The following is a 13,900-nucleotide window of genomic DNA, read 5'->3' on the forward strand; positions in this document are numbered from 1 at the left end:
AGGAGAATGTGGTTTCTGAAGAGATTAACACTATTAGAAAGAAGCTAAGTACTTGGCACTGGGACAATACAAAAATACCTTAAGGGTACAGTAATTGGCCAGACTTCTATCATCATGGGTTTGTGGATCTAAAGGTATAAACTCACTTGAAATACTTTGTTTGGAGAAGGGTAGATTTTGTTATTTTGTTCCTAATCCCTTTCCTCACCCCCTTTTTCTGCTTCCTGGCTACATGAAGTGAGTGGCTTTGCTCTGCCATCTGCTTCTTGCCATGAGGTTCTGCCTTTCCACAGGCCTAAAGCGACAGGATGAAGCAACATGGATTAGAACTTCTGAAACTCTAAGCCAAATTCAATATTTCTTCCTTTTAAGTTGTTTTTCTCAGGTATTTTTGTCACAGTGAAGGAGAGCTGACTGACACCTCCTGCGGCCACCAACTCAGTCTTTAGTCAGACACGTGGGACAGGACTTCAGGAGACAGCCTCAGCTCCTTATTGTCACTCAGTGCCCCTCCAGACCACCCTGGAGGCTGAGAGTCCACCTTTGTTTGCCTGGCATAGCATAAACTCCCTGCATTGTCCACCATGTTCAGCAGTTTTCCTATCTTCTTGCAAACAAAATGAAGGGCATGCTCTTAGTTGAGTTTGGGGCAAAAAGAGTTAGTTAGAAAGTCTCTCCTGCCTCGACGTGGAATGAGGAAGATGTTCACAAAAAAAAAAAAAAAAGATCCCATTGTGTTGTAGGAACAGACAAGGCAAGGCACCGAAGATAGCAGGGGACAGTTTTATTAGGCTGCAGCCAGGTTCAGAGGACACAGCTTTTGCTATAATCAATCAATCCCCTGAACCCCGAGTTCAGGGAGTGGTGAAGAGGGCTTTTCTGTGGAGAAAGGGGGTGCCCACTTCAGTGGCACCCCCTTTCTCCACAGAAAAGTCTTAACTGGGCTTCTCCAGAAATCTTCACCATGGCTGATTTTGGGACTGTCAGCAAAAGAGTCTCTGCAAAAGAGTCCAATGTAGATAAACTTCCTATTTTCATGTCACCCTGTTTACTTGGCCACTGGCCAAGAAGACACCAGCACTCCAGGTGCTGGACACCCCTTACTAGTTTTTCACAAACCTATCCAGTATAGTACTTTGAAGAAATGTGCAAACAAGGCCTCTGGCCTTGAGCTGGGCTTCACAGAGATGTCTACATTTTTAAGATAAGTTACAATTGGGCTCCATGGTAACAGCTGGCAGGGGGAGGAAAGAAAGGGGAGAAGAAGCTCTCCCCTTCTCGGGGTTGTCCTTGAAGAGTTAATTGCCCAGAACAGTGAAAGAAAAAGCTGCTTTTATGTGAACTTCCGCAGACTGTGCCCCTCCCCTTACATGCTGGGTATAAAACTCTGAAACTCCCTGAACTCAGGGTTCAGGGGATTGATTGATTACAGCAAAGGCTGTACCCTCTGGACCTGGCTGCAGCCAAATAAAACTGTTTCCTGCTATCTTCAGTGCCTTGCCTCGTTTGTCCCTACAACACCACTACATTGGTCCAGATGCTTTTTACATATCTGGGTTTCAACTCACTCATTGGTAACTGGGCCCCCCTTCTCCAGGAACAGCCCTTCTCCCCCCAACACCAGCAGTCCTCAGGTCCTTAACTCCGCTGCCAACCCAAAGCCACTTTCTGGTTTCTTTGGAAAACGTCAGGCACCCATCGGTGTCTCACTCAGCACTGGGTGAGCCATGCGAAACCACCTCCTTCTTTATTTTTCTTAGCAGAACTTCCTCACATCCATCAGCTGATTCTTATGAAGTGGACCCTCGCCTGGACACTGGCCTGCCTGCAGAAGTTCTATTTCCTTGAGAGGCTGTATGTTCAGGCTGCCCATTAAAATGAGGCAGGAAAATTTTAAAAATACAAATTCCTGAGCCCCATCAGGAAACAACAGAATCAAGCATGATGGGGTGTGTGTGTGTGGGGTGGGTGGCAAGAATCTGTGTTTTCAACAAGCATCACTGGCCATTCTGCCTTGCAAAGCTTTTCTTATGTGACATCCCAGCTCTTGTTGGGAAGCTATGTTGTCTGAGGCCAGCTGTTGACTATCTCTCGAGCTGAAGGAATACAGAAATAATCACTCTTTTGAAGTGGTAGGTTTGATTGGCAGATGAGGTATGGCTCCACCTAGAGACAATGCTCATGAAGTGTTATTTATTCCTATTACTGAACATTAGCTGAGTTCATTTTGAGGGCTTGGTAGGGAGGAAGGAAAGAAAAGAGTATGTTTTCAGCTGCAGAACACACTTGTATTTTGAATCGTCTCGGTGCTCCCTCTACCTCCCCATCCCTCACCATTCTTTTCAGAAAACAAACTCTACAAACTTCCTTATCCTTAGAGGATTCAAATCCAAAGCCTTCTTTCGGAATAGAGCCAAAGCAGAAAACACACTGTCCCCAGGAACAATGAGCCAATTCCTCTGTTTGCAAGATGGTCTAAAATGAGTCGTTTAGGAAACCTGAATACATCTGATCTTGCAAACATTTCACATCAGGGAAAGTGCACATGAGTTCAAAAACAGAGTTGTATTTAAAACAAAAACAAAAAACAAATCCTTGCTGTGAAAGAGGCTAAGAAAGCCAACCAGAGAGGTGGCCGCTGGCATCATTCAAGTCTCAAGAAAACTAATCTCACCAAGCTGGGGGTAGGGCCAGGGTCCAGAAGGGCCGCTCATGATTTGTGACTTCGTATTGAGCAGGGGCCGTTAGCTCTTAGTGTCCATCAATATCCTCTTTAGGCAGATGACATTCACACATGCCCCCATGGAATTGTGAGCTGCAGCCTCTCGCCAACTGCTTTCAGTTAGGGTTCATTATGTATGTTCATGAGGTCTCCACTGAGTGGGGGTGGGGGCCACTTTTCTCTTTCCCTTCCAGTTTATGATCTAAATATACCTATGTATCCTAAATCCAGTGAAATACATAATAACACATGCCTTTTCTGAGCAAGACACCTGCGCAAAGCCCCACTGACACCAAGATGAATCTAGGCCAGGGACAGCCCCTCGGGCCTGTTCTGTGCCTGGTGGGTCATGGCACCCCCACTAGCCATGACTCTGGGGCCTCACACCTCTCCTGGGAGCCTTTAGTCTGCCATGAGTGATAAGAGGAGCGCTACAGTCACTAAGACACAAAGCAGCAGCAACTAGGATATCAAAAAGACAGACACAAAATTCCAGAGTGCAACCAGGGGGTCAACTTGCCAGCCTGTGCTCCCCTCCAAGTTCCAGGAAGACAGCCATGTTGGTGGCTCTGAGGAAGGCAGGGGGTGGAGTGTGTTCCAGGTGGAGGAACCATTCTAAGTCCCAGACACTGGCCAAGAGGTGAGCCCAAATCACCAGACACATTTGGGAGGGCAACTGGCACTGCTCAGAGAGACCAGAGGCCCTATGGGAAGGTGGTGGAAACCCTGCTGCCAGGTGGGCTGTTCAGGGGTGATAGGGTGCCCCCCAGGAAGAAGCAGAAGGGATCACTGCCACACTTGTTTTCAGGGTCCGAGAGAGGCCCGAGGAACTCGGCAAGGAAGGTCAACTGATGGAAAACCTTCAGGAACACTACCTTGGGGTTCAGAACTGGCACTGTCCACCCAGGGGTGGTGCCCTAACGCATGGGGGTCAGGGAAGGGCACAGAGTTCAGACAGGAATGCTCTGGGGGCTTGAACGTGCCAGGAGGCCCTGAATATACACACCTAAACCTCCAGATCGTGAGTGGGGGATATGCTGGGCAACCTAGGCCTGATCCTCATGCCATCAGCCCTTCTGGAGTGAAAGCCAGTGCCTGCGCATGTTGGAGACCAGGGGTCATGGATCGTAGTCTTGGCCACGTTGTGCACCTGTCATACATCCTGGCCCACCCCCAGCATCGCCAAAGCACACAGAAACAGAAGGCCAGAGGGGTCTGGGTTCCTCAGCTGAGAGTTGGCAAAATATCAGAAAAAAAAGGTCTGTTATTAAGGTCTCCATCTATACCCCCATCACTGCAGAGCTGGGGACAACTCCTACAAATGTTTTTTTCCTAGCCTAGTCTTTCTCTGATGGTGAGCCCTTCAAGTCCCTTTGCTTTATATGAAATCTTAGATTTACCTTCCCAACTCCTTCAGGTCCAACACTTCACTTTTATCACTGGCCCTCACCAAGGTGACCTGAGGCCCCAGCTCTACACACAGGGCCACCCTGGCTCATAGTTTGTTTACCATTTTGTATTTTTTGGTTTGCAAGATATGTCCGTGACTTGCAATCTCATTAATGCATTTGAAAGCGTGCTAGCTGTATTATACTTGGCATGAGGGTATTGTATGGGGGAGTGGTGGTTACGGTTCAGAAGATTCAGTGCACTGTACTGCCCAGAGCAGATGTCTCTCCACTTAGTGTACATAATTTCTGGCCATCAATAGAAAAAAAAAACCTTAACTAGATAAGAAATCCTGAATGTAGAAATAAAAACATCCTCCATTTAGAAGATTCTAGAATGTGGTCTGAAAGGATAAATGAGCAAGAGAGAAATGTTGGTTGTATGTGATGGAAGCAGTGAGAAGAAATATTGTTCTGACAAGAAACTCAAAATTAATACATTCAAGTTGGGCTGGGGGTGTAGCTCAGTTGGTGGAGTGCTTGACTCGCATGTATAAGGCCCTGAGTTCAATCCCCAGCACCACACACACACACACACACACACACACAAATAAATAAATAAAAATTAATACATTCAGTGGGGGAAAAATCAAAACAATAAAGATTTCTGAATCTAGCATTTCAAGGAAAAGCTATGCTTAAGTGCAAATTATGAGAAGTTGGTTTTAACAAGACATTTGCATGGAACCGGTTACATTCATGAGAAAATGAGTTTAATCATAGTGTTTATCAAGTATCCTTGATGAGATCCAGGGATCTGTGGTAATCCTGCCAATATCTAGGGTAAAGTGACCACATTTCCTGTGATTTTAGGTGAATTCTTTTTTTCCCTGGGAACTGAATCCAGGGCCTCACACATGCTAAACTGCAGCTAGGTGAACTTTTTTTTTTTTTTTTGTCTTGGTAAGTTGCTTAGGGCCTTGCTAAGTTGCTGAGGCTGCCTGGGAACTTGTGATCCTCCTGCCTCAGCCTCCTGTGCTGCTGGGATTACAGGCATGTCCCACCTCACAAGGCTTAGGGGAACTCTTAAACGAGGCATCAGTGATAATTCCTACCAACTAAAGCTGAAAAAATTGAGTCAGCTGTGGGTAGTCAGATTGTGTGTGTGCGGGAGGGGGTTAAAAATAGTTATTTTGAGCCTAAAATTGCTTGTCAATTATAACTTCACTGTGAAACTTCAGCTTAATTTTTCTTAGCAGTTGAATTTTCAAAGATTTTGATCAGACAATTAAAGGATAAATAAGAGAGAAACTTTATATAGAGTCAGCAATCATACTTTCACAAATTCTTTTAATAAATTGGCTGTTCTTTTGTTACTGGAAGATATATTTCATCTTTGTTTTCCACTCATCATAAAAAATATTAATCTCAAGTTTGACATTTCTTACCCATTTAGGTTGAGTCACAAAGAATGCATAACAGACAGTAAAATCGAAATCACAGAAGTCTTACCTTTCGGTGACTGTTGCTACGAAAACTTGTTTTGATGGGAAATTTGAGAGAAGCTTGTGCTTCCTGTTGTTAAATGATAGAATGTGGAGATCCCCTTCATTTTCAAAATTGTCTCTTTAAAGCAAGTAAGCTCAGGGACTCTTCTTGCTCATGGGGTAATCTTTATTCCTACCAATTTTGCCCACACAGGACAATGAGTGGGGGAACTGCTGAGGGTGAACAGTTTTATGTTTTTCTACTCCTATCCTTTGTTCATTGAATGAGGAGACGGGTAGGGCTTTTAAATGATATTTTGTGTGCAATTAACAAGTTGTATTGCTGGGACTAGGGCTGGTGCTCAGTGGTAGAACCCTTGTCTAGTATGCATGAGGCCCTGGGTGTGATCTCCAGTACCAAAAAACGAAAAGAAAAAAGAAGGAAAGAAAGGAAAAAGAAAACTGATTACATTGCTATTATTTATTTTACGTAGAAACACCAGTTTGCGTGCATGCTCTCTCTCTCTCTCTCTCTCTCTCTCTCTCACACACACACACACACACACACAATTGCACATGGAGTAACACACTAGCAAAGAGAATTCGCATAAAAGGAGAAGTTAGAAAATTGCTGTGAATCTAGAACAAGACCACAATGACCTCTGGTTCCTGAAACAAATGTTTTGTTTTGTATCGTTTCCTTGATCTGGTAGAGAGTTTGGGATTCACGCCAGAAATTTTAAGTCAAGAGCAAAGGCATATGAAGATCTGCAACCAGGAAGATGCAAAGGGAGAGCCATGTGAAGGTCTCACGGAGGCAGAGGACTTCAAAGAGAAATGAAGGCCAAAAGGAGGAGCAGATGGGGATGGGAAGGACACCAAACACTAAACTAAGAATCTCAGGTTCGATTTGTTGGATGGCAAAAAATTTGAGCATATTTCTTAGGGAGGAAGAGGCCCTGGGATAGTTGAAAATGTAACTCTGGGAGCTGTATAAAGGACCTTGGCCAAGGACCAGCTCCACATTCCTTGGACGGCACTGAACATGATTCATTCAATATCTGCTCCACACGTACCCCCAGACCCAGATTTCCATCAAAGCAGGCTTCCCAGAGATGAGAAGTTATGTCTACACTGCATTTGGTGCAGTGCTAAAACACAGAACGGGCATCCCAACAATAATAATTCTAAAAAGTCATGCAGACTTTGCACATAATCACTCACTTGTCATTACAGAAAACAATTCCAATGTCTTTGGAATGGCCACAGATAAACAAGCTTTTACTAAAGCTTCTTTGATATGGTGTAAGCAGGGTCGATGGAATTGCCTGGTCAAGGTGGTCTATGCCACCTTAGTGGATCAGGTGGCAGAAGGATAGTGCTAGCTTCCTGGGGACAGGTGCCTCATCAGACTCATCTCAGCACACCTGGCATGTAGGCAGTGCTTCACATATAGCAGAAAATGGCCTGGCACATACCACAGCCCCAGGCACCAGGAATAGACAGTTCCTTGGGTGGCGGGATGTACTTCTAACTTCATCATGAGGGATGTATCATTATTACTCAGATGATTATCTCCTAGTCACTGAGATCAAACAAAACAGAAACAGATATCCATGTCCTCCCTGACCCTGTGGCAAGGGCCACAGGTGCTTATGGGAAGTAACAAGAAGAGATGTCACCACCCTGTCCCTCTCCCTGCACAACCCCCACTCCACGGCACACACACAACTCTCTCTGGCCTGCCAGCCAATGCTTCAGGCCCAGGGGTCACTCCACAGCTGCCCCTCCTGGCTTCCCATTGCACGGCAGGAGTGTGCTCAGCTGGACCAGATGGTCCCCACAGCTCAGAGCTCTGAGGGCAGGTGTTTTGACGTGGAGAAGCACATTCATTTCCCAGGGCTGCCATAACAGATGACCACAAACCAGGTGACTAAAAACAACAGAAGAGTATTCTCTCACAGTTCTGAGGGTGAACAGTTTTATGTTTTTCTACTCCTATCCTTTGTTCATTGAATGAGGAGACGGGTAGGGCTTTTAAATGATATTTTGTGTGCGATTAACAAGTTGTATTGCTGGGACTAGGGCTGGTGCTCAGTGGTAGAACCCTTGTCTAGTATGCATGAGGCCCTGGGTGTGGTCTCCAGTACCAAAAAACGAAAAGAAAAAAGAAGGAAAGAAAGGAAAAAGAAAACAGGTTGCATTGCTATTACGTATTTTGCCTAGAAACACCAGTTTGCTACAAGGCTACAAGTCTGAAATCAGGGTGTAGCCAGGGCCATACTCCCTCTGAAGGCACCAGGAATGGACAGTTCTTTGCTGCTTTCTAGCTTCTGATGTGTTCCTTGGCTTATAGCAACATCGCTTTAAGCTCCATCTCTGTCTTCATGTGACCTTGTTCTCTGTCTCTGTATCTATGTCTCCCCACTCCCTTCTCTTATAAAGACACAGTGGTTGGATTTATGGCCCACTCTAAACCAGTGTGACTGTGTTTTACCTTGACAATATCTGCAAAGACTCTTTAACTCCACATAAACTCACACAGATGGGGTGCGGGGGTCAGGACTGGAACATTTCTTTTAGGGGTCACAATTCCATCTCCACAGGGGTGAGGTGTTCACTCAGAGCTCAAGAAAATAACTTCTGCAGTACTTTGGCTGGAGATCAGCAAAGGTTTTGGGCTGGGCCTTAGTGCCCAGGTCCACTGATAGCTAAGACCATTAGGGCTTCATCCTAATACAGGAGCAGCATCGATCATCCTCTCCCTCAACCTAGGCTCCTCCACCTGCTTCCCACAGGCCTGGTGTCTTTTCATTCATAGTCCCTTTACCTAGAAGCTGACAGAGTGTTAGCAGAGACCATCTCCTACCCTCCTCAGGGCTTTAGGAGCGAGAACTATCGATTCCAGAGATGGCAGATCCCTCAGAGTCAACTCCAGCCCATAAGAGCTACGCTTTATAGCAACTGCAGAGAGATTTTCCAAAAGCCACTTACTTGGGTTACATAGTCGCAGTTTCACTCTTTAAGTAGAGGACGGCTCCAGGACCAAACACCCGGCAGGTGTTTGAGCCCTGGGTAAACCAGACACTGGACAATAGGGCCACAAACTCAGAAGCCAAGGTTGACAAAGCATAAAGCAGGATGGAGAGTGCCCTGGAAGGTCGTTCCCTCCTCACCGTGGTTGGTGAGAAGGTCAGAGAGCCTCTGGGCTGAGCCAGTCTTTAGAAAGCCAGGCCCTTCCCTGCACCAGGGCCTATTTCTCAGCCTTGAGCACTAGAAATAGCAAGCATTTTGTCTCAAAACCCAAACAAAATAGCCTGTGTGTGAAGGTTCATGCAATTAACAATTCAATTAATTTTATTTAAGTGAAAATGCTTCCTAAAAAAGCTTGTTGTTCTTCCTGAGCTGAGCTATTTCACCAAGAGCCACAGTCCCAGGCATATGGACCATGTCACGCCTCCCTGGGCCTCTGAGTCTACTCCTGGACTTTCCCTCCACCTGGAGTGTCACAGAGCCCCAGATGTCTTTACCGGTTGCTCCAGCTCATCCTTTGAGGGCAACTGAGCCCTCGAGTCCTCCCCAGGATTGCTCGGCCTCTTCGTACTGTCAGGCTGTTCCTCTTTGATGGGGCTTTGGCAGCTGACCTGCCTTCTAGTTCAGCAGTTTCAAACAGGGGCCATTTCCCCCCCAGAACAGGACACTTGACAATGTCAGGGGACACTCTTTGTTGTCACAGTGAGAAAAAAAAAAAAACAGTATTATGGTAGCCAGTGGTAGGACAGGGAAGCTGCTGACATCCTAAAAAGCCCAACGGCTCTGGAGGCTGAGGCAGGAGGATCGCCAGTTCAAAGCCAGCCTCAGCAAAAGCAAGGTGCTAAGCAACTCAGTGAGGCCCTGTCTCTAAATAAAACACAAAATAGGGCTGGAGGTGTGGCTCAGTGGTTGAGTGCCTTTGAGTTCAATCCCCGGTGCCCCTACCCCTCCAGAAAGCCCAGAAGAGCCCCCATGGCTTACGATTACAATCATCCCTTCAGGTCCAGGGAGAATTGGTGCTGGGACATCTAAGGATGCTCAAGTCCCTTATATAAGTTGGCACAGTACTTGTATATAACCTGTGTGCATTCTCCCATGTGCTTTTAGTCATCTCTGGATTACTTACAATATCTAATACGATGCAAATGCTGGGTAAGTAGTTGTTATAAGGTGCTGTTTGGGGGAATAACAACAAAAGAAGAAGTCTGTACATGTTCAGTTACAGACACATTTAGAAAAATATTTTCCATCCACAGTTGGTTGAATCCACAGATGCAGAAACGTGGATGCATTCAGCTCCAAATGTCCGTAGCACAGAGGGTGACAAGCCTTGTGCAGCCTGATGTTGACCATGTGACCGTGACTATTTGTGTACCATCAAGTTTCTACTCACTCAGGCAGAAACTTCATTCATTTGGTGATTATATTCTCAGTGCAGCGCATGGTGTGAAATCACATTGTTAAGATAGTAAATGTACTGAAACAGCTGCTCTCCAATTGCTTCTCTGTGGTGCGAGCACACACACTCCTACTGGTGACTAGGAGGATGTTTTGAATCTCTTCATAGTCTTCTGACAATTTTTCAGTGTTTCAGGGGTGTTAGACTTTGCCACATAAGTTCTAGTAATCCTGTCTTCATTAAAACTTGTGCTTAAGGGCTGGGGATGTGGCTCAAGTGGTAGTGCGCTCGCCTAGCATGCGTGAGGCACTGGGTTCGATTCTCAGCACCACATAAAAATGAAATAAAGATATTGTGTCCACCTAAAACTAAAAACAAAAACAAAAACTTGTGCTTAAGGGGGTAGGAAGGATAGCAGAATGAATCATTATTACCCTATGTGTGCATATGATTACACAACCAGTGAAACTCTACATCATGTACACCCAGAAGAATGAGAAGTTATACTTCATTTATGTATGATGCATTGAAATGCATTCTACTGTAATGTATAACTAATTAGAATAAATTAAAAAAAAAACAACTTGTGCTCAAAAATGTTAACAGCCATCTATTGAGTACTGACCGTAGAAACACACACTATTCTAAGCATTTTATGGCCTGAATGTAATTCTCCTTATCAAATGGATAAGATTATTGTCCTCATTTTACATATGAGGAAACTGAAGCATGAAGAAGTTAGATAAATGAGCTCAAGGTTACTCTGCTAATAAATAGCAGAAAAGTCCAAGTTCACGATCCCAAACTGCCTGTCATAAGCAGCTTAGGTTCTTTCTCAGATTATTCATCAAAATAAACTCTAGGTCATGATTAAAGACCCGATCACTATTTTTTTTTTTTTAAATGAAACTTTGCAACCTTAGACCAAATATAGGAAAATGTCTTTTCAACCTCAGGATAGGGAAAGATTTCTTAAATGAGATTTGAGGAGCACAAATTAGGAAGGAGAAAGTCAGTAATTTTGACTACACAAAAGTAAAAACACCCGAGGGACCCAAAACATCATAAACAAAACTAAAAGACACATGTTACACTGGGAGCAGATATTTGAAGCATAAACAAAAAAGATAAGGGCTTAGTATGAAGAATACATAAAAGTTAAGACAAATCAAAATGTAAAAGGCCGACAATAGGCAAAGGGGAGGTGGAGGAAGGAAAGGGGAAAGTACATGTCCAACAACCAAGTGCAAAACTCTCCGGTTCACTAGCCAAGGAAATAGAGGTAAAATAACCTCGGTACAACCCTTCCAAGATGTCACATTGGCCAAAAGCAGAATGTCCCCCAATGTTGGCAGGACTTGGAAAACCAGGAACTTTCGCGCAGTGCTGGTGGACATGTGAATGGAGAGCTGGGCAGTGATGGGTTAGGGTCAAAACTGTGCACAGCCTGATCACGACTACAAACACTGTTTGCTGATGCTGTAGGTAGGAGGCAGCCAATGAGGGAGTCGCTGCCTAGGCCCACGATGGGCTCCTGGGGCTCCCTGGTGCATGTCTCTCTGCACGTCCCTGCCTTCCTCCGTGGTGAGGGTCTGTACCCACATGCTCACCATCCAGTCTCAGCACCTCTGGGCCACTTCCTGAAAGCACCAACCTCAGTCTCACCACAAGGGCCAGTGTAGGCAGAAGTGGCTACTGGGCAGACCCAGTGCCAAGTCCAAAAACAGGGCAGAGGAGGCAAGTGTACGGGGCTCACTCTCCTCCTTCCCTGGCACTGTTGGCACTGGAGAGCTGGAGCTCTGCATCTAAAGACCACTCCAGGAGGGCAGTGGCCGCTGGATCTGGAGCTGTCACCCTGGCTGTCTTCATTTCTTGATCAAGTGGGCAACAAGTCACCTAAATAGTGCCTTAATTCCTCTGGCTTCCCAGAGTCGTGGCGGCTGAATCATTCTAGCAGTGAGGGCATCCACAGATCCTAGATCAGACACTGGAAAGGACCTGGATGGCAGTTCTGTTCTTTTCTTCTTTTTCTTTTTTGTACTGGGGATTGAACTCGGGATACTCGACCACTGAGCCACATCCCTAGCCTTATTTTGTATTTTATTTAGAGATAGGGTTTCACCGAGTTGCTTAGCACCTCACCATTGCTGAGGCTGGCTTTGAACTCATGATCCTCCTGCCTCAGCCTCCCAAGCTGCTGGGGAGGGCGTTTTCCTGCATGAAGTGCATGGCAGCATGCCACTTGGCAGTCCGTCAGAGGATTTCTTCTTTGACTGGTTGCTGTCCTATACCTATACCTACAAAAATTTCACTTGTGTTTGAAAGACATCATCCAGGGACCCCATGTAAGGTGTCTTCCGGTTCTGTTGCTTTATTTGGTTAGACAGAGAACATGGCTTTTGGGCAACACTCACTCACCTCCCCCATAGAAATGCCCACCCTGAGATGAGGCTTGAGGCGACATACTAGCTTTTGCTTGGGCTTCCAGTGAAGGACGGGCATTTAGAGAGCACCCTGGCATTTCCTATGAGGCTGGAGCTGGAGATATTGTCTGCTAAGCTACTCAGCATTAGGATTTAGATTTCCCTTAAAATTTAACCCTGGGAAAATATTTATTTCTCTTGAAACTTCTACATGCTTTCTCTGGGATTTAAGAGCTTAGAGGCAACATAGATGGTCTGAAAAATATGTTTTGGGGGCCCAGTGACCTTTCATGACTCAATCCCTTGCTGAGTAAATTTGGGCAGTGTGGGTCCCTGTCTCTACCCCAGTGACCTCATCTCGAAATGGACACAATTTTTCCTTGGGATATTTTGATCGAGTGTATCAAATGTACTATAAATGGTAAAAGTGGCAGTAGTTATCAGAAAATCTATTATAATGTCTCAATGAGGTGACTATTTTAATCTAGCTTTTTAGTAGGATGTTCTTTTTCTTCTAATGATTTCTGATTGCGCTCGAGAGTTATATTTCGTCTATCCCATTCTGTAAGTGTTTGAATATTCTGGACTGCTTCAACTCTTCTTTGGGAGACAGATGGAATAAATAAAGTAGAGCAACTGACTTGTACCATTCTTACTTCCTCATCACCAGCTCCCTGGTTCTCATTTGGTATGACCCACTGGCTGGCTGTGTCCTTGGGTCAGTCACTGTTGGCCACCCTGTTGATTGTTAACAGCTGGGCTGTTGCATGGTGTGGTTGTGATCTTTCCTCTTAACCTGGGTATTGCCAAATTCAGGAACTAGACAGAGTTCTGTACTTGCTAAGGCTGGCAGCAAAAAGACCAGCTGAAGAATGCCGTGGCTGGGTGGGCCTGGGTCAGACTTCACCTGCCCCAGGGAGAGAGAAGCAGCCACCTGATCCATGAAGGGCAGCAGTGAAGTGAGCCAACGAGTGAGTCCGAGGCCTGGTTCCTATTCCAAAGGACGCCATGATTTGCTTGAGACTCCTCTCTTTGTGAAGGAGGACAGAGTCCTCCTTCATGCCCCTGTCCCCTGTGCACACCACAGCCATCTCTCTTCTCTCCTTTGCAAGTTGTCGTCTTGTGGCTGTGAGCACCAACTTTCCCTGGCAGCTTCTAGGAGCAGATGTTCTTCCCAGTTGGAGTCAGGAGTGGGAACCTGGAGCAGCAGTGCCTACCCTCAGATTGTTCACCTTTTCCTCTGGGACTCTCCTGACCTTCGTGTGTGTGTGTGTGTGTGTGTGTGTGTGTGTGTGTGTGTGTGTGTGGTGTGGGGGGGAGCAGGCTGCCACCCTCAGGGGAATTTGTTTTGCATGTAGCTGTTGAACTTTGATTCGGTGACTCATGCTGAGATGCAAACTTCTTTTCGAGTCCTCCTCCCTCCTCCCACATCTGATTGCTTTTTTCCT

This window comes from Marmota flaviventris, chromosome 6 (genome assembly GCF_047511675.1).
Source record: "Marmota flaviventris isolate mMarFla1 chromosome 6, mMarFla1.hap1, whole genome shotgun sequence".
Lineage (NCBI taxonomy): Eukaryota > Metazoa > Chordata > Mammalia > Rodentia > Sciuridae > Marmota > Marmota flaviventris.